We start from the raw sequence: 18,361 nt of genomic DNA, 5'->3' as shown, positions 1-18,361 counted from the left end.
TTGAATTGTTGAAACTCTTGTCACAATGTTTACAGTGAAAAGATTTTCGTCCAGTGTGGACATGCTGGTGTTTCTTCAGTAAATCTGTCCGACTGAAGCTCTTGTCACAATGTTTACATTGGAAAGGTTTTTCTCCAGTATGGACACGAAGGTGTATCTTTAGGGAACTTGATTGACTGAAACTCTTGTCACAATGTTTACATTGGAAAGGTTTTTCTCCAGTGTGGACACGAAGGTGTTTCTTTAGGTTATCTGACTGACTGAAACTTTTGTCACAATGTTTACATTGGAAAGGCTTTTCTCCAGTGTGGACATGTTGGTGTTGCTTTAAGTTACCTGACTGACTGAAACTCTTGTCACAATGTTTACATTGGAAAAGTTTTTCTCCAGTGTGGACATGCTGGTGTGTCTTTAGGCCACTTGAAAATCTGAAACTCTTGTCACAATGTTTACATTGGAAAGATTTTTCTCCAGTGTGGACACGAATGTGTCTCTTCAGATCCCTTGAACAATTGAAACTCTTGTCACAATGTTTACATTGGAAAGGTTTTTCTTCAGTATGGACACGAAGGTGTGTCTTTAGGGAACTTGATTGACTGAACCTCTTGTCACAATGTTTACATTGGAAAGGTTTTTCTCCTGTATGGATAAGCTGGTGTTTCTTCAGATAATTTGACCACCTGAAGCTCTTGTCACAATGTTTACATTGGAAAGGCTTTTCTCCAGTGTGGACACGAATGTGTCTCTTCAGATCACTTGATTGACTGAAACCTTTGTCACAATGTTTACATTGGAAAGGTTTTTCTCCAGTGTGGACACGAAGGTGTGTCGTTAGGGCACTTGATTGAATGAAACTCTTGTCACAATGTTTACATTGGAAAGGTTTTTCTCCAGTATGGACACGAAGGTGTGTCTTTAGGGAACTTGATTGCCTGAAACTCTTGTCACAATGTTTACATTGGAAAGGTGTTTCTCCAGTGTGGACACGAAGGTGTTGCTTTAGGGTACCTGACTGAATGAAGCTCTTGTCACAATGTTCACAGTTAAAAGGTTTTTCTCCAGTGTGGACATACTGGTGTCTGTTCATGTCAACTGAATATATGAAGCTCTTGTCGCAATGTTTACATTGGAAAGGCTTTTCTCCAGTGTGGACACGAAGGTGTCTCTTCAGAGCACTTGATTGACCGAAACTCTTGTCACAATGTTCACAGCTAAAAGGTTTTTCTCCAGTGTGGACACGCTGATGTCTGTTCATGTCATCTGACCATATGAAGCTATTGTCGCAATGTTTACATTGGAAAGGTTTTTCTCCAGTGTGGACAGTAAGGTGTTGCTTTAGGTTACCTGACCGCCTGAAACTCTTGTCACAATGTTCACAGTTAAAAGGTTTTTCTCCAGTGTGGACATGCTGGTGCTTCTTCAGGGAACCTGAGTCACTGAAACTCTTGTCACGCCGTTCGCCATCATCGTCTTTACTGGTCTCCTCCCAATCATCACTGTCTTCAGTGACAGATTCAAGTTCAACTTCAATCTCAGAGCAGTCGGAAGATATGTGTTCTTCTTCTTCATCATCATTTTCTTCTTCACCTTTCACTGCTAGTAAGGTCATCGTTGACCCAACAGGTTCCTCTGGTCTTTGAAGTAGCTCCTCCTGTTCCTCTTTAATGTGTGGAAGCTCTGGTTCCTCCTGGAGCAGACTGGGGCTCCTCTCCTGTTCAGGAGAAACCTCCTCTTTACACACAACCATGTGCAGGATGTCTAGGAGCAGAAACATAACATGATGGTCAACACTGGATTCCTAAAATGTTCCATGTTCTTCCATGTTCCATGTACAATATGACCTACTACCTACCAAGATAAGATTGACTAAACCGTTACTAACTAAAGGTTATTACTGTTCTGAAAGATTTTAGCAAAATACAAAAAAAGTAATGTGAAGAAGTTTTGTGTCCGGGTAGCTCAGTCGGCAGAGCACTCGCCTTTGGACCACAAGGTCATGGGTTCGATCCCGGGCACCGCCAACTCAGCGTATGAGTAGCACGGCTTGGTGCAGCAAGTCGTGCGGGAAGTACTGGGAGCTGATGGTAGGTGTGGCGCTCCACCTCAGAATCCATCTCCCAGGTGTCTAGCGCATTGTGACGGGGATAGCCTCCTGCGTGTTACCAGCTGATACTGACAATAAGCCACTCCCGACCTACTTTTAGTGTGAAGTAATATATTGTTACTTTAACACAAAAATGAATAAAGATGTTGGAGCAAATATTTCATTTGAATCATGAAATTCTGAAACAATTTAAAAAACACGATACTTCTCACCTGGGCTCTGATTTGGAAGTAAATTAGTCATGCCACTCAGAGCATGACGTTATGAAACAGAAGCACTTCTGACAATAAAAGCTTGAAATGTGGACTGATGTTAGTTTAACAATCTATGTAAAAGATTTCCACTCTTTTACATAGATTGTTAAGCTACCAGCGCTACAGCAGTTTGTGAGATTTCATTGACCTAAATGGCTGTTATATCAACAAGCATAGCACGTCTGTAAATGTATCTGTGAATTTGTCTGCCTGTGTGTCTGGTGCAAACAGGTGGGATGCGCATCAGCATACCAAAACCTAACCCACGGGGAAGACCATTGACTGGCCTAAGTAGCCTACCTGCTGCACTGCTATAATATTAGATCAACATAATGTCATATCGTTGACCTAAATGGCTTTATATCAACAAGTAGGATTAAAATAGGGTTAGGCTGTCTTTTGTCTTTTTTCAGAAATTACTTTGGACAATGGGCACGTGGAAAACTTTGATTAAACATGCAGCACTCAGGTAAAGCTGGGTTACATTTTGTTAAAATAATAATCCCGTACCAGGTGGTGTTTCATTAGCTCAAGCGTGACAAAATAGGCTACAGCTTGTTGTTGTTCCGCTGCTGCTGCTCTGAACACACGTGAACTGTACATATACAAAGGATTTGACAGTGACGTCACTGTTATGCTACGCAACACGGAAGTAACACGGACTCGAAGCAGTTTAAAAACCACAGTCAGTGACGCATGGATGACGAATCCTTATTCAACCGGACAGAGTCAACTTTGGAAAAAGGTCCTGGTGACGCTCGGTGATCACTCCACTCCCATACCCCTCCAAATCTACACCATCTGTATAACCCTCAACCACACAACACACAGACAGCGATACAAAGTCAAACTGAATTTGTACTATTTATACTAGGGATGTGCCGATGAGACATTTTTGACGATATCGATATCCGATGTAATTAATTGCCATTATGGCCAATAACTGATATCGATATATCATTCTGTATTGAAAAATGATAATTATTTGATCCATTCTGAAAAATACATGTAACAGGGTGTCTGCACTGCAGGCTTAGGCAAGTCAGTTTTAACTTAAACACTGTTATATTTAATATTGTGAGCTTGTAGATCTGATCAAGCTGTTACTTTGGGCTTGTTTATTTGTAAAGACAGACCAATTAATCGAACCGATTAATTAATCGGTCTGATTGATTAATCAAACTGATGCCGTATAATCTAAAAACTATTAAAATCGGCCGATACCGATGTGTTTGCCGTTAATCTCCCATCACTAATTTATACTACTATGTCATGGCTTTCAGCCAGCCCACATTGTTTCTTCAGGAACTTGCCATTGTTATTGTACAGTGAAAATAAGACATTGCGGCAGCCCCACAGAACAGAACATATTAAAGAAAGGAAGAGAACATGAAACTTACTGAGGTGTGGCTGGTCTTCAGCTTCCTGTTTAATAGAAACGTCTTCAGCTTCCTGTTTAATAGAAACGTCTTCAGCTTCCTGTTTAATAGAAACGTCTCCAGCTTCCTGTTTAATAGAAACATCTTCAGCTTCCTGTTTAATAGAAACGCCCCTGGCTGAGTCTGGAGAGTTCATCTTCACCTGGGAGTGACGCATCATGGGTATTGTAGTTCTTATGAGTCTGGAGAGTTCGTCTTCACCTGCAGTCTGGACTCTGGTCTGAAATCAAGTGAATAAGGAAGGACTTTAATAACTGGAGACTTATAGTCCGGCAGCCAGGGGTGTGGACTGGGAAATGTTTTTTTATTGGCCTAAAAGATTGCCTATATACTTAAAAATATAATGAGTCCACTTGCTGACCGGCTGTCAGTATTGAGCAATGTATTTTATAAGGTTTTATACGTGACCATACCATTACCTATATACGGCAAGATGACCCAAAACAAACTGGTCAGGCTACCACTTGGCATCACTCGCAGAACCCACCTCACCCCTGCCCATTTCCATAGGCTGCTGCTGGAATGGCCTACAAGATTCACTACGCCTTAAGATACCTATGTACCTGTCTAAATACTTCCTTAATGTAAATGAAGTCCACAATCTCAACACCAGAGGGAGTTCAACAAACCACATGCAACCCAGATTCGGCTCAAACAATGGATTAAATTAATTTTGCTCCTATGCCGCTAAAATGTGGAACTCCCTACCAACAGCAATTAAGAAATGTGAATCTCAAATTCCTTCAAAACCTATAGGCGTCTGCAGTTCAAAACTGGTCCCCATAACCACCCCCCCCCCCCCACCCCCCACGTCTCTACATCAGAACATGTAGAGACGTACAGAGATACACTTCTATATAGTAACCAAAAATAGGACATCATCATAAAATATGGTAAAAGGGGAAAAACATCTAGGGCTCCATCTTGTGCCACTAGGGTGACCAGATGTCCCGATCTGTGCGTGATTGTGCCGTATTTCAATGACTTTTCATGCGTCCCACAAATTGAGACGTTGTCCCACATTATGATAGTTTTCAAATGTGCGCTTTATCTGTGGGTCTGTGGGAGAGCAGCGGAGCTACAGAGGATGTAATGACAGGGCCAGGGGGCGTGCCGTGACTGTGTGTGTGTAGGTAGGTAGGATTGGCTGTCAATCAAACAGCCGGGCAGAGAGGGGTAAATCAAATCAATGTGGTAGTGATAGTTTAGTGAACACCCACCAAAACAAAACAACACACGAAACACAGTACCACGAGTTAGCGTCTTACGCCAGGGCTCCACCGAGCGCGTTTGGGCGCGTTGCGTCTCCGTCGCGTGCGTCAAAAAACGAACCGGTTCAATTTTAATGGTGACGGAGACGCGACGCAACGCGGGCAGTGGAGCCACACTTCATTGATTAAAAAGGGAACATTCTGTGACGGTGACGCGACGCGGACGCGCCCGGTGGAGCCCTGGCGTTAGCGAAAACATGAGGACAAAGGGGAAGAAAATTAAGTGCAGTTAAAACAAGCACAGGGAAACTATTTATCCGTGGGTAAAGAAGCCATGCAGTGCAAGGCATATTTAAAGAGTCTTCTGTCATCTGTGACATTTGTAATTAGAGTCGTTTCTCAGTGACACACGGAGGAGGTGAATAACGACGTGAAGCAACGTGTTGATCAAAAGGAGGATTCACGGGGCATGGACACGTCTGTTCTAAAAACCAAAACAAGAACAAAAGGTAACAGCAGCTGAAATAACTAGTGTTTACCACACAGTACTTGTAATGGACAACACCTAAAAGGTGTATATCCTGGCTGTGCTGCTATGGTGGAGAAGTGTGTTTACAGTTTAACTTATTATGAGTTGGCTCCAATGCTGACCATTTGGTTTAATTTATTTTATCTTTAATTTATTTTACCTGTATAATTTCAAAATAATTTGCAGTAGTTGGCTTTGTTAGAAGGAGGATACTTTGATAAAGTAAACATGTATTTATTGGTTCCTTATTGGTTGTAATGCATGCCTTCACAATCAAATCAAAGCCCCTTGATTTGTTGGTTGGTTGGTCAATTGTCCAGTTGTATTGGTTGGTTGGTTGGTCTATTGTCCTGTTTGTCCAATAATAGTTCATTTAAATGCATTTCTGTTAAGTTTATTTTATTTGCATAGTAGTTATATTATAGTTATTATCATCATAGTCCTATTATGTGCTACTGCATCAACCAGTTGACAAAGCATAGATATGCTATGTGAGGGGCAGAATAGAAATGTCTAATTGAAGAATAGAAATGTTATTATTTTTGTTTTCGTGTACACATTATTCACGCGAACGACCCCGCATGTGTCCCACATTGTCCCACACAAACACACTCGATCTTTGTCCCACATCTGGTTAGTTGGGATCTGGTCACCCTATGCGCCACCCTTAACCCTTATCCCTAAACGTATTCGCCATTTCTTACTATTTTGAAAAACATTTTAAAATAATTCAACTAGCCGATCTACATCTACACGTTGTGAGCTTGTAGATCAGCTATTTGAACGGTTTTAAAAGGTTTTTTATAAATAGTAAAGAATAGCAAATTAGTTCAGGGATAAGGGGTGGCGCCAGATATAGCCCATAGTGAGGGGAAAAGGGTGCCAGTTTAGGTCCTCTTAAAACAAGTTACAATATTATTACTGCTGCTAGTATTAACTGCATGCTTGTTTATAACAAGTTACAATATTATTACTGCTGCTAGTATTAACTACTGCTTGTTTTTAACAAGTTACAATATTATTACTGCTGCTAGTATTAACTAATGCTTGTTTAGGATCATTTAATTATAACTAACAAGCAGATATGAGAGAAATACTCGTCGTGTTTGAATCAAGTGAATCAGTTCGACGTAATTACCTGCTGTCTTTCAGCGTTGAGCTGCTTAACGACCACACTGTTTTCAAACCTTTTAGTATTATTATTAAAGTGTTTTCTAACGACACTGCTAACAGGCTAACAGCTAGCTGTGTGTGAAGTTGTGAACGCACATAGGACTACTGTGTAAGGTCTGTGCGCGCACTAGCCCTGCTGCAGAGCCATATAAAGGGCACGTTCGTAAAGACCGCACCGGAGCGCACTGGCCTATTAGTTTGCATTGCACAGTGGGCTCAGTGCGCTATTTCCGAACGCGCCCAAAGTGAGACAGAGTTTACGACAACTCTGTTCACGTCACGGGGTACCCTTCAGTCCAATGGCGGCTCTTCTACATAGACTTCTATTGAAAAGGGACATCTGGGAGTTTACGGAATGCAACATGAACCACGTGACCAGGCTGTTTTCTGCCCCCTCAATGTCGTAACTCTCTCTGATAGTACGGCAGTTAACACATTGATTGCTAGAGTTTTCTATTTGCTCAGGCTTGGTGGTGCTGAGCGATTAACATTGGGACTTCTGAACTTTTTCGGGGCCCACAGCGAGGGGCCTCTTATAGCGAGAATCACACTGCATAAATCAAAAGGAAGCCAAACTAGTCCACTTCAATTTAAAAAAAAATTTATGATTCTACCATCTTCCATTCTGGAGATATTGACCTTTTTCTAACACCTGCTTTTCGCAGCACGCTGCTCTTTTGAAAAAACAGCAGAGATATGGAAGGTTGAAGTTGACAGACATTGACAGACATATATAAAAATGAACACAAATAATATCATATACATACTACACACTGAATGAAAGCCCTGAATGTCTACTTTTAGGAGGAAAACAAATACACATGGTCCCATGTATAGTTTGTCAGTAATTGGCTATTGAATGCAGCTTGCGCCCACCAGAGAGGATTTCAGAAAATGCATGGACCAGAAGAACTATTATTCACAAAATAAGGCCTATAGCGACATGTACATACTATATACCGTATGAAACAGAAGACTCTCTGCTTTTATAAGAAAAATACTTCTACTGTAATAATAATGAAAATCACACCCCTGTGAAGTGAGCAGTGCAATGTTACTGCTCACTTCACAGGGGTGTGATTTTCATTATTATTACAGTAGAAGTATTTTTCTTATGAAAGCAGAGAGTCTTCTGTTTCATACGGTATATAGTATGTACATGTCGCTATAGGCCTCATTTTGTGAATAATAGTTCTTCTGGTCCATGCATTTTCTGAAATCCTCTCTGGTGGGCGCAAGCTGCATTCAATAGCCAATTACTGACAAACTATATTTGTATATATTTGTATATTTGTTTTCCTCCTAAAAGTAGACATTCAGGGCTTTCATTCAGTGTGTAGTATGTATATGATAATAATTTATTTATGTTTATATCTGCCTGTCAATCTCTGTGACTTTAAACCTTTATAACTCGCTATGATAACTTCATGAGGAAATGCTCACTTCACAGGGGTGTGATTTTTATTATTATTACAGTATTAGTTTTTTTCTTATGAAAGCAGAGGGTCTTCTGTTTCATACGGTATATAATATGTACATGTCGCTATAGGCCTTATTTTGTGAATAATAGTTGGACCTGAACAACTGCATTCAATAGCCTACTGACAAACTGTACATGGGATCAATATTATGTATTTGTTTTCCTCCTAAAAGTAGACAATTAGGGCTTTCATTCAGTGTGTAGTATGTATATGACAATAATTTATTTATGTTTATTTTTATATCTGCCTTCAGAACGATAGTATAACGGTGAGATGCGTTACTGGATCGGTGAGTTTAGTGGTTGAGGTTGACATGTCTGGACATGTTTGAGGAAAGAAGCACAGGAGAGAGAGATGATCAAATAACTGGCCGCTTTGTTGGACAACGCTAGCTGTCTTCACTTTGTTTGGGCAAAGAAGCACGTATAGTAGAGCTCAGCGATGGAAAAGAGTTTTATCCACGGCAGATAAGTAATGACGTATTATCGAGGGACCGCCATGATCAACTAACTGCCTGGGACCGAGGCTACGTTGTCACCAGCCAATGCAGCCATCGCTATCCGTTGTGTGATTGTAGCCTTTTTATTCATTATAATTGCAGTGATAAGACCTATATCACAGCCGGGCGTCTCTCTCGATACCGTGGATATAGCCTACATCCACAATCACACAACGGATAGCGATGATGGCTGCATTGGCTGACGAAGACGTAGGCAGTAAGTTGATCATGGCGGTCCTTCGATAATACGTCATTACTTATCTGCCGTGGATATAAAGCTCTTTTCCATCGCTGATCGTGCTTCTTTGCCCAAACAAACAAAGTGAAGACGCGATGGCGATGCACACAACGGATAGCGATGGCTGGTGAAGACTGAAGACGTAGCCAGGCAGTTAGTTGATCATGGCGTGTGCCGTGTGCGTGTTGAAAACGTTATGAAATGGCGATCGTTGAAGATTATTCTTGGTTTATATACTGGCAGAGGGCAAATCGACACGACTGCGTTATATCTTTTTCCGAGAATGAGAGAGCGGTGCAAGGCGATTGCAAGGCGCAGTGTGGCCTGGGGCCAGTGGGGGGGGAACTCAAACTGCAATGCGATCCGGGCAGAAGAGACTCCCCCCACAAAGATTCCTCGGGAGAAACCATGTAGAAACAGGAGGGGAGGGGGAATCGAGTGTATTCACAGACACTAGACTACTACTAGAGTATGGGTAACTCCATTTTAGATGCCCTGACATCTGCGTTGGTCTATGCCGTTGCCGTGCAGACCCATACGTGTAATGGAGGCATTGGAGGAGGGAGCGTCTTCGCCACAGACAGACCTCTTTTCAGGAGGGAGGGGCTTTTTACTCCCGGATCACATATTGGACCTTCCTGGAGAGGATCGCTGTTAGTTTCTTCGGTGTCCTGGAGCATAGGACGTTGATGTACAGTAAGCAATAAAAAAACGTATAAAACGTATAGATACGCTTCGCGCGTACGGCGTTCGATATTAATAAAGCGTATGGATACGTTTCCAGCATTTTTTGTGTTAACCAAACCTATTGTGCATTTTATGACTAAAGCATGAAACTTTCTACAGTGTTTCTATATACTATGAAGTTTGTTTTCAGACGTGGAACCACTTCTGAGTTGATGTCTGTAACTCGTTAGAGGCTGTACACATATCGGGTTGTCAAAAACATGCATTTTTCCCTTTTTTGCAGGCACAAAGACAGTATATCAATAAGAAGAGTTCTGGAACCCACTAGTCATCATCATATTGCTTTAATAGGTTAAATTAACAGTAGAAGATATGTCAATTGGGTTTCATGGGTCATTAGGTCACACAAACACCTCACATAAACACAGACACAAAAAATGGATTTTCAACCATTTGTGTTCAATTGGATTGAGCATTTGACATCTCTTCTTTTATGACTAAAGCATGAAACTTTCTACAGTGTTTATATATACTATGAAGTTTGTTTTCAGACGTGGAACCACTTCTGAGTTGATGTCTGTAACTCGTTAGAGGCTGTACACATATCGGGTTGTCAAAAACATGCATTTTCCCTTTTTTGCAGGCACAAAGACAGTATATCAATAAGAAGAGTTCTGGAACCCACTAGTCATCATCAAATCGCTTTAGTAGGTTAAACTAACAGTAGAAGATATGTCAATTGGGTTTCATGGGTCATTAGGTCACACAAACACCTCACATAAACAGACACAAAAATCGGATTTTCAACCATTTGTGTTCAATTGGATTGAGCATTTGACATCTCTTCTTAACATATCCTATTTGCAGTAAAGAGTGTCTACCATGCAATGACATTATTAGAGAGGCCTAACAGTCTCCTGAGCATGAACAAAGGGCAGACTTTTTGCACTTGCATCGCTTCGTGCACCCTTTCTTACAACCACAATGTATCAGTTCATAGCAGCTCTGTGAGGCTTCTGGAAGGGTGGTCCACAGTGGCTGCCATCCCAATTCTTCTTTCACCCCAATCAGAAGGGCTAGGCTGGATGAAGGGAATGGCATAGAAGCCACATTGATGACCAACAGGGCACATTGGCACAAGTCCTGTCGAGTAAGATACAATCAAATCAAACTGCAGCGACGGCGGAAGTTGCCAGAAGAGGTGAAACAGTCTGTAGGGGAGACGGGGGTAATGTGAGACACTGGGTAATGTGAGACACCCCCTGTATCACATGACCACAAGACATTTGTGTCATGTGACCATTATATGTTGAAGCCCCTCCCATTTCCTACCTGCCATGGAGGAGAGGACCTTATTGTGCTGTGGTAAGCATGTTTTTTTCACAAAAATATGTTTTTTGCATGTAAAAGTTAATTTTCTTGTCGTCAACATAATCAGCTGTTGTGTCAAAGCAAATTAATTCAGGTAGAAAAACTTAAATCATACACGTTGATGAACTACCATCATATACATCCATGAGATTGCTGCTAGCTGAAGATTAGCCTGTATTGCTAAAAGAGGTCCTGTTTACCAAAATGTGGGTGTGGGGTAAAGTGAGACAAATGCTCTGGGGTAAAGCGAGACACTGTCTCACATTACCCCACCATGAGGCACAAGTTAAGTTCAGTTTTAAACATATTTTAATCTAATATTACATTGCATATGTTTTATTTTCTATGTCATAAACATTGTAGAAAATGCCAAGATACTCAGAGAAGGCTTCTTTGACTCAAATACACCAGAGTAAGGCTAAGTGTGGACACTGGACAAGGATGGACACATGCACACCGCACAGACGAACAGTCTGGTGAGATGTAGGAGAACCCTAGGCATGAGGCAAACCATAGTCCTAGAGACCTCAGTGCCTGCAGTCCCCCAAGAACACACAAGGCCGAGGGAGCCTCCTGTTGGTTCAGGCATGACAGAAAGGACAGTGGGCGGATCTTCGGGGGGTTCCCTGGGCGAGCTGGTCGCTGGGGTGTGGTCAGCACTGGTTTGCTGCACCTGGCCAGCAGGTCACTGCGTTCCCTGTTGGCCGGGTGTGGCCAATGCTATAGCTGGTTTCACCTCGGTGATGGCTGTGCCCGGGGCGCCCCTCCACAGATTTGTCTATAGCTGGGGGCCTGGAGGAGAGGGGCAGTGACTTGGCCAAATCACTGCTGACCCGCCAACTGGAGAGTGTAGTTGTTGAGGGTTGAAACACTCTAAAGTCTCATACATAGTCTGGATTTTCGGTGGTTAGGTGACCACCGAACTACAACATGACGTCACGAGCCGTGGTGAAGAGCAAACCACCGCCACCACTCCAGCCCTTCTCTCTGTTTTTACTCACCACCGCTCAACGTTATTTCAGCTCCGGTGGTCAGCTCACCACCGGAGCGGTGGTCACCTCACCACCGAAAATCCAGACTATGAATAGGCCTTAAGACGTTTGGAGACCACCTGATAACCTCTCTTCCAGGCCAAGGCTTCATCCATTAGAAATGGATTATAATCACATCGTTGATGTATTTACAAACTGTAACCTTGGCTGGAATGTAGAGTAGACCTAGTTGTAGCTGTAGCTGTTCTAGCTGGTTCTGGTGGTGCTGAGCCCCTACTAGCCTGCTCTAAGGGTCAAGTGTTCCGAAGCCAATTGCTGTCTACTATGCTAAAGTGACACAGATACATTCCCGGTCTTAATGGGTTAAATGGGGGGAAACTTCGACCGAGAGAAACGTTTATCTCTTTTAGCAAGTGTTGCTTTTTGTGGAGATGTGAATTGTGTGCGTGTGTGTTGTGTTCTAATCATTTGAATGTTAATTAAAACATTTTGAATTACAGAATGTTGTCTTTGATTCTGTTCAGACTTACTTTCAAGTGTTTAGAAAGAAAATGTGGTTAATGACCAATTCCCATGATTCTGTTACTAGTCTGACATTAGTTTTGGAATGTGTGGTTGTCAAGCTAGCTGTCAGTGTTCTAACTGTTAAAACAAGTGTTTTTATGGTAGTTTTAAAGTGAAAAGAATAAGTGGTTCACTTTACCCCATTGATTTTGATGGTCTGTCTCACTTTACCCCAGCCCTGGGGTAAAGTGAGACACCTGACCACTTTTTTTTAAAAACAATCATATGTTCACTGCCCTTTGTCTTGGATTCATTCTAATCATTTCCATTTTTAGGAAACATCCCAAATGAATGGGAAATATGTAAATTTGACTGATATATCATTTTAGCTCGCCTACAGGGGAGCAAATGTAAAAAGTGTCTCACATTACCCCCGTCTCCCCTAGTACCCAAAGTTCATTAGTGTCTTAGTCTAGTTTTAGTCGACTAAATATCGTACGATTTTAGTCAAATTTAGAGCCAATTTGGGCCTTGATGCTGTCGTAATGACTGTTTTTACACTTTTACACTGAAAATAGCAGATCAAGCTCACAATGCGTCACAGCGCGACGCGTTGTGAGCTTGTAGAGCCAGTGCCAAGTGTAAAATGACTTATACTGGATCTCTTGTCCACTAGTCCCTTCCTAACATTTTAGTCTAGTTTTGTTGACGAAATTGCCAGTATATTTAGTCTTAGTTTAAGTCATCATAGCTTAGTTTTCATTTAGTTTTCGTCAGTGGAAAAAGGTAGTCGACGGACATTTTTCGTCTTAGTTTCAGTCAACGAAAACAACACTGATCAATACAGCATGGAATTGTGGACACAATCTTACCAAACGACAACATATTCTAGTATATGTTTTCCATCTGAGAGGCTAAATCTCACCAAATGGTGGTCTGTGACTCAAATTATCAATAAATAACAGATCTTGATGTTAAAAAGCCTAAAGCTTGAAAACCACTGCGTGCTTTAACTTTTGCCCATAGAGGGCACCACAAATGAAAAGATGTGTCATTGAAATGCTATCCATTCTGGTCAAACAGGGTCAGGGTGCTGATATTGCTGCATGTTGGCTCACTGGAAACACTCTGCTACACTGTGTGTGTGTGTGTGTGTGTGTGTGTGTGTGTGTGTGTGTGTGTGTGTGTGTGTGTGTGTGTGTGTGTGTGTGTGTGTGTGTGTGCAGGGGTGGCCTTAGGAATCTTGAGGCCCGTTTCAAGACCAAATATGAGGCCCCCATATACCTATGACATCATTATTTTGTTGATACAGCCGTATATTGATACGAATCGTTTGACTGTTCAATATCACACGCAGCCATTACTCTCGACAATTAGCAACAACACCTTTCCTCATCCTGTCGTCCCTTCACAATGAAAGTGTCTCCCCTTTACCTCCCAATGCTGCACATTTTACCATGTTATTTACATAAAATAGGTGTAACTTTACTAACTTAACATTAACATAGTGGGAGAGAGCAAGGCAGTGAGTGAGCGAGAGAGAGAGAGAGAGAGTGGTGGGGGTTGACTGAGGGGACTTCAGTGCACTGACTGTACACTCTTGCTTCGTGTCCCAGGTTGGCTTGGTGTGGAATGTGCTAATTTGTCCCCTATATTCAAAGTCTGATTTCCATTGATTGTTGGCTGTGTTTAGCATGTATATGGCTGTGGAGTTTTGGTACAAAATCAAAACAACTTGTCTAATATTTTGGCATGTTTAAACCTCCAGGAAACTCCGTGTTGAGGTTCTTAATCCACTGTTTTCCATTAAAACGTCTTTGTCCTACTGTCCAGTTGGGATTGTGTTGAAGTCCAGATACTTCTAGAGCTTCAATGCCATGTGCCATGTAATGTTGAACAATCCTTTTAGTTGTCTTTTTTGCATTGTTAATATTGTATTTGTGTTGTCTCAGCCTTGCAGCTATTGTTTTACCCGTTTCTCCGACATATTGTAAACCACATTTTTCACATGTGATTAAATAAACACAGTTGCTGGTGCTGGCTGTTATCTGTTGTTTAATCTCCAACATGCGTTTGTAGTTCTATTTTTAACTATTTGTTTGGGTTCGAAGTATTCTGGTCTCTGGTGTGCTGGTGTGTTGATTCCTTTTAGCTTGCTGTGTACCAGATAAAATGGTAAATGGTGCATTTATATAGCGCCTTTATCCAAGGCGCTTTACATAGATTGTGCATTACATTCACCCATTCACACACACATTCATACACCGATTGCGGCGGAAGCCATGCAAGGTACGAACCAGCACATCGGGAGCAATTTGGGGTTCAGTGTCTTGCCCAAGGACACTTCGACATGTAGACAGAAGGAGCCGGGATTCGAACCGCCGACCCATGGATCATTGGACGACCTGCTCTACCTCCTGAGCCACAGACGCCACTAGTGTGTGTGACACTCATTGTGAGCTTGTAGATCTGCTATTTTCACTGTCCGGGGCAAACGTCTAATTTCTCTTTTGGGTATCGAGCTAAATTGTTTAGGAACTATGCAGTGCTGTAGGACAGTGGTTCCCAAACCTTTTCGTGTCAAGGACCCCCACATTGACACTAATTAGCCCTGTGGACCCCCATTAGAAAAGGTATGCCAGCGACCCCCATAAGAGAATATTTTTACGGCTCTACAGTAGCAGTGATATATCAACCTGTATAATTTCAAGGACCCCCAGTTTGACATGCATTAGTCTACGGACCCCCATTTAATGGCATTTTCCATTGATTGATTGATTTATTAATAGTTTGCAGAATTACAGTACATTTCAAGTACAACTCAATACAAAAACTGTTAACTGAGTGGACGACACCATAAAGCAGTACACTTGTTTACAAGAGGGTCCACCATGTTCAATTCATCAAAACATTTAGAGACGTACGAATATACACTATATAGTCAAAAACAGGAAAGCATCATAGAGGAGGTAAAAAGGGAAAATAAACATATACAGTGAGGGGGTGGGTTTTGAAGGAGTCAAGGGATTTGCATGTCTTAATGACTGTTGGTAGGGTGTTCCACATTTTGGTGGCATAGGAGCGAAATTAATTTAGTCCCTTGTTTGTGCCGAATCTGGGTTGCACTGCATGGTTTGTTGAACTCCCTCTGGTGTTGTGTGGACTTATTTGACATTAAGGAAGTATTTAGACAGGTACATGGGTATCTTGGTGAAGTATTTGGACAGGTACATGCATGGGTATCTTGGTGGTGTAGCAAATCTTGTGGACCAGACCCATTGCAAGATGCTGTACTCTGTCGTCAACCCTAAGCCATTCCAGCCTGTCAAAGTGGGCAGGGGTGAGGTGGGTTCGGGGAGTGAGGCCAAGTAGTAGCCTGACCAGTTTGTTTTGGGAAGTCTGGAGCCTGCATGCATATATAGTCGAAGAAACCTTGTACGAGGTCTTCAAGGTGTTTTTGTTGACCAGTGAGGAGATCCTGTATAGGAATTAGGAATCTTGTTCTTTGGTTGACCTTTTTGATTATGTTGGTGGCCATTTTTAACCTGACTCTGCCAGATGAGGGCGGTATTGGGTAACCATGTTCCCCAACACAGCATTCATCTGGGATCTCTCAGACAGTTGAGCTGACAAAAATCCGTTCCGTACCGGACCAATCAGCGTGAGCTAAGGGCGGGACATGGGCGAAACCGGATGTGAAGCTATATAGACACGTCAATATGATTGGTTGTGTTTGCACGTCCACACGGTGATAGACAGACGGTCCCATCCAATCATCTACCAAGTATCTTGAAAAAAAGGAACAGCCCCGTCATCGAATTTGCTTCCGCGATCCCAGATCCCAATAAGCTGTGAAACAAATTTGTGTAGCAAGCTTCTTGGATCTGGCAGCGTCAGGTTAGGCCATTTTAGCACTGGCATGCAATTTCATATTTTCGTGTGATAATATTGGCACCCACTCTAACAAAGAAGCCATCTGCCTTGCTGAGATTACTATTTGAAACAAAGAGAATGGATTCAGTTTTTCCCAGGTGTAAAGATAGTTTGTTATCAGCGACTATTTGCCAGCATCCACCTCGTGTTTGATGTGGTCCCTCAAATAGAGGAGGTATGTGTCAGTGGAGTGGGATGTTCTGAAGCCAGATTGGAATTCATACATAATTTTTTTTGTGGCAAGATACTTTTCAACCTGTTCATAGACAATTTTTTTCCATCACTTTCGCGATGGAGCTAAGAATAGAAATAGGGCGGTATAGTTTCCGGGGTCTAATTAGCTCCCTGTCATTTAGCTGCGGGGACCCCCTGGACCTCGATCCCTCAAGGACCCCTGGGGGTCCCCGGACCCCACTTTGGGAACCACTTCTGTATGACGACCTGACAGAGAGAAAGAGAGCACAGGTAGAGAGAGTCACATGATCTCATGACAGAGAGAAAGAGAGCACAGGTAGAGAGAGTCACATGATCTCATGACAGAGAGAAAGAGAGCACAGGTAGAGAGAGTCACATGATCTCATGCGTCACCATTGGTGGAAAGTAACTCAGTACTTTTACTTAAGTACTGTACTTAAGTACAATTTTGACGACGCGTACAACGCGGCGCATTGTGAGCTGGTAGATCTGCCATTTTCACTAGATTTTCTACACATTTGCAACTTGTGAAATGAGACATTCTGCAATATGAGTACATTTACTTTTAGTACTTTAAGTACATTTTGATGCCAATACTTTTGTACTTTTACTCAATAGTACATTTTCAATTCCGTACTTTTACTTGTAACGATCTTCTAAATTGCAGTAGGTACTTTTACTTAAGTAAACCAATTGAGTACTTTTTCCCCACCACTGTGTGTCACTGCTATAGGCGTCACTCACACCTTTACAACAGACTGATGTATGCTTGTTGTATACAAAGGGTGTGATACATCTTGCCCCAATGCATTTCCAATGGGAGTCACATGGTTTGACACAACATTTGTGCTGTATGAGGGGGAGGGGGGCAGTCGAAACACAGCCGAAAGCCATACAACAGCTTGTAGTCCAAAATGTTGTATCAAACCATGTGACTTCCATTGGAAATGCATTGGGGCGGCCATGACACTTACATCTTGCTTACATCTAGCATGCATCAATGTTGTATGCTAGATCGAAAGGTGTGAGTTTGGCCTCACTCACACCTTGCCCCAATGCATTGGGGCAAGATGTATCACACCCTTTGTATACAACAAGTAAGACGTGTGAACGCGGGAAGTGAACGCAGCTCGTAAATTGCAATAACAACAATTAGAATAAGTTGTGTACTTTAAGTTTTTTTTAAGTTATCTTTTATTTTTTTGTAAGATTTTTTTGTAAGATTTTTTTTTAAAGATTGTTTTAGTGTGTACTGTATGTGTGCGTGTGTTTTTTCTTTTTACGTTTTTTTTTAAGTTAAGTTTTTTTTAAGTTAAAGGACAACTTTAGTTTTTTTCAACCAAGGTTCATGTTTTAGTTTGTTATTAGATAAAGTAAAAGATGAGCGTTAATCTTTTTTCATTTCCTGCTTTCTTTCGTTTTAGGGATTTTAGCAGTTTTTGACAGGGGGGCGGGGGCATTCGAGCATGGGGCTAAATATGTATTTTTTTACACAATTTTATGGTGATTTCTTTTTTTATGGTTTACTATAGTCCTAATAAACGCCAGGAAATTACATCTGGCCACAGAAGATCACAGGATCTACTGGATGTGAAGGTAGCCTACTGTGGGGATTAAGGCTTATACTGTGTGTATAGGCTCAATATGTCAGTTTGTCACATTCAGTAGATCCTGTGATCTTCTGTGGCCAGATGTAATTTCCTGGCTTTTATTAGGACTATAGTAAACCATAAAGAAATTAATCGCCATCA

The 18,361-nt window shown here is 41.8% G+C and overlaps 1 long non-coding RNA gene across 1 annotated transcript; it reads right to left on the bottom strand.

Moving 5' to 3' along the window:
- Positions 1-1,689: 1,689 nt before the first annotated feature.
- LOC310855309 lies at positions 1,690-6,791 on the bottom strand. The gene is made up of 3 exons (XR_014568988.1): positions 6,676-6,791; positions 3,759-4,017; positions 1,690-1,758 (listed from the first exon to the last, which is right to left on the bottom strand). It is a non-coding gene; the product is annotated as an uncharacterized lncRNA (long non-coding RNA).
- Positions 6,792-18,361: the final 11,570 nt, after the last annotated feature.

Source organism: Protomyctophum parallelum, assembly GCF_964188405.1.
Source record: "Protomyctophum parallelum genome assembly, chromosome: 3".
NCBI lineage: Eukaryota > Metazoa > Chordata > Actinopteri > Myctophiformes > Myctophidae > Protomyctophum > Protomyctophum parallelum.
Note: the sequence above shows the minus strand (reverse complement) of the source record. Positions and strands in the feature narration are given on the sequence as shown.